This window comes from Poecilia latipinna, unplaced genomic scaffold (genome assembly GCF_001443285.1).
Source record: "Poecilia latipinna isolate Pla-1442-1.1 unplaced genomic scaffold, P_latipinna-1.0 Scaffold800, whole genome shotgun sequence".
Classification (NCBI taxonomy): domain Eukaryota; kingdom Metazoa; phylum Chordata; class Actinopteri; order Cyprinodontiformes; family Poeciliidae; genus Poecilia; species Poecilia latipinna.
The window spans coordinates 1,850-4,634 of record NW_015113416.1 but is presented as its reverse complement, the minus strand read 5'-3'; the positions used below and the strand labels follow the sequence as shown (position 1 = coordinate 4,634).

Genomic DNA, 2,785 nt, shown 5'->3' with positions numbered 1-2,785 from the left:
GCATTCGTAGCACAATCAGTATTCTTTGTCTGGTCGTCAGGTATCCCATCGGAGCATGTCGTCTGGTTGCTGCGTCCATATGTAGCACTGATCACAGACATAGGCCAACGTCCTGCTGGTAGAGGGATGAGGAAATGTTGGAAACCTGAATGTATTCATGGTGTAATGCTCCAGAACCGACCAGTAAAACCAGTGACCTTACCACACAATATTTGAACCGCTGATTCCTCACATGCCACAATAGATACTTCCTGATTGATCCATTCAAGAGCTGTCAAATGAGATTCAGATCATATTCATATGAAGACACTTAACAGTTCAACCATTCCTGATCTATAACAAAATTTATGTATTATAACTTTATATTCAATAAGCTTGTCTTCATACTAAAACCTGCAACACTACCGTTTCTTTGAAAACCACGTCCTGCCTGTAAAAAAAACAACAAAAAAACAAACAAAAAAACAAAATGAATCACAAATGGAAACAACAGAGGATTTTTACTTCAAGCTTCTTGGAGCTGTAAGCATCAAATTAACATCTGGTTAACAACTGAATGACAAAAAAAAAAAAAAAACTATAATTAGTGTGCTCTAGGCATTCACACTACTGAGTTCCACTTTTCTGGTTGCTCCATACATTTTGCCACACTTCTGCATACTTTGTGCTATTTTCACCATTCAACTTTTATACTATTCAGCTTGCTCTCCTAATGCTGGCTATATCTCTTGGTATTCATAACCTTCCTACTTTTTATAATATTCAGCTTTTCATGAATTTTTCACCCCATGGAGGAAACGGTGGATGTTTTAGATCCTGCCTATTCATGGCAATCATGGAGGTTTCATGGAGGACACAAGGCAGCGGCCATTTTGAAGTTGGGCAGTTGAACTTCAAACAGCTTTTGTGCTGTTTAACACCTGGGAATAATTTGGGCTTCTGACATCGCTTTCTTTGTGCTGCATGCAGCATAGTTTTTGTAGTCACTGTGCTAAACAATGCCTCCAAACAAATGCTGATATCTTAGGAACCATAAGATATATGATATGATATGATATATATGATATATATGATATAAGATATATGATATCACATATGACTTCATATGTGATATCATATATCACTTAAAATGTACTTTTCACATTTTAGCTTTAACATGTTTTGTTGTTGTTTTTTTTACATTGCATGGAATATATTACTGCAACCTGACATGCTAGTGGTATCCTAGATGCTATCTTTAGTATTTTAGCTAGTTTTAGCTTTTTAGCTGATTTTGGCTTTTAAACGGGTTTTTCACACTGCGTGGACTATTTCTTACCTTTCTGCAAGTCTTCAGCAGTTGGCTTCAAAGGCTTTTGCCATTTTCACCCAAAGCATTCAGCACTGAGCATTCAGCATTCACACTTGCATTTTCATAGGAAATGCACATTTTCTAGTTGCTAAATAAAATCAGTAAAATAAAGTTTTTAACAACAGATATTCAAACCACAAGATGAAGAGGTTTTCACTCACATTGATTTCAAGGGCGAATCCACAAAGGAACAAAGTATAAAGGACAAATTTCATCTGTATGAAAATAGGAAACATTCAGTTCCTCTGAGATATGACTGAGAAAAACTCAATGATTTTCTGAAATATTTTCAACAATCTGCTGAACTAAATGGCACATTTTAATGAATAAATATGAACATAAAAGCTTTTAGTAAGATACCATTCCTTTTTGTAAGTTTAAATCTGACTAAATGAAAAATTGAAGCTATAGGTTGACATTTTCCAGTTTCCAGTCAAATCTTACCTTGTTGTGATGAAGAGTCAAAGCAGCAGCAGGACTCACTGGAAGCAGTGTGCCTTCAACCAGGGAATGGAGGCTTTATAAAGCTTCACTGATGATCTGACAGAGGAACAAAATGTCTTTACTCCTTCAACAATTCAGCCTGTGGAGTTTTTCTGACCAGAAGTTCAGGTTTGATGGGTGTTTCACACCTGAAGCCATTTCTCCTCATTCCTGGTGATAAATCACTGACCATCTCTTCATAGCCCCCAGCCCAGTGAGCAGGTCACACCAGACTGAAAATGTTGGGATGGAAAAACCCATTTGGGTTTTAGATACTGGCTGCAGCAGCCAGGTTGGGTTTTCTGTTCACAAAGAGTCTCGGCCTTGATGTGGGCCGTGATTCTGTCAGCCGTCTCCATCTGCTCTCTGGTTTTATACAGGAATCATAAACCATTAATGTATTTATCTGCTCTATGAAATCCCAGTTATTTTACTGTTGGATGAGTTCAATATTTGAAACCTTACTAATATCCAGAGGTGGGACCAAGTCACTGTTTTGCAAGTCTCAAGTGTCTCAAGTCTTTGTCCTCAAGTTTGAGTCAAGACTCAAGTCAAGAACTTTTAATTTCAAGCCACTTCGAGTCTTTTTTGTTCTTTTTTTAATAATTTGCAATTATACATAAAATGTAAATAATAGATCATTTGTTCTTTTGAAAATCTGTATTTATCTCAAATGATAGAACATGTGCAGCTGAACACAAAGTATAAAAACATTTTTAAATTGGACCTCTTTATTGCGCAGTTCTATTAAACTTGACATTCAATGAAAAAGACAAACCATCCTGTGATGGAACTGGTGGAGCTCTCCACCAGGTTTTTAGATTCTAGATTTCTACAGATTCCGGAAAAGCACAGAGAGAACCGTTATCTGTAAAAGTGATGTGGATGTTTCTGCACCAGAGTCTGTGCTGCTTTGTCTGGGACTGGAGGTTCATGTTTATGATTATGATT

At 36.8% G+C, this 2,785-nt stretch overlaps 1 long non-coding RNA gene across 1 annotated transcript; it reads right to left on the bottom strand.

The window, feature by feature from the left end:
- Window positions 1-201: 201 nt before the first annotated feature.
- On the bottom strand, window positions 202-1,566 carry LOC106956238 (uncharacterized). Its single transcript, XR_001426737.1, has 3 exons — window positions 1,513-1,566; window positions 406-430; window positions 202-271 (listed from the first exon to the last, which is right to left on the bottom strand). It is a non-coding gene; the product is annotated as an uncharacterized LOC106956238 (long non-coding RNA).
- Between the last annotated feature and the right edge of the window lie 1,219 nt (window positions 1,567-2,785).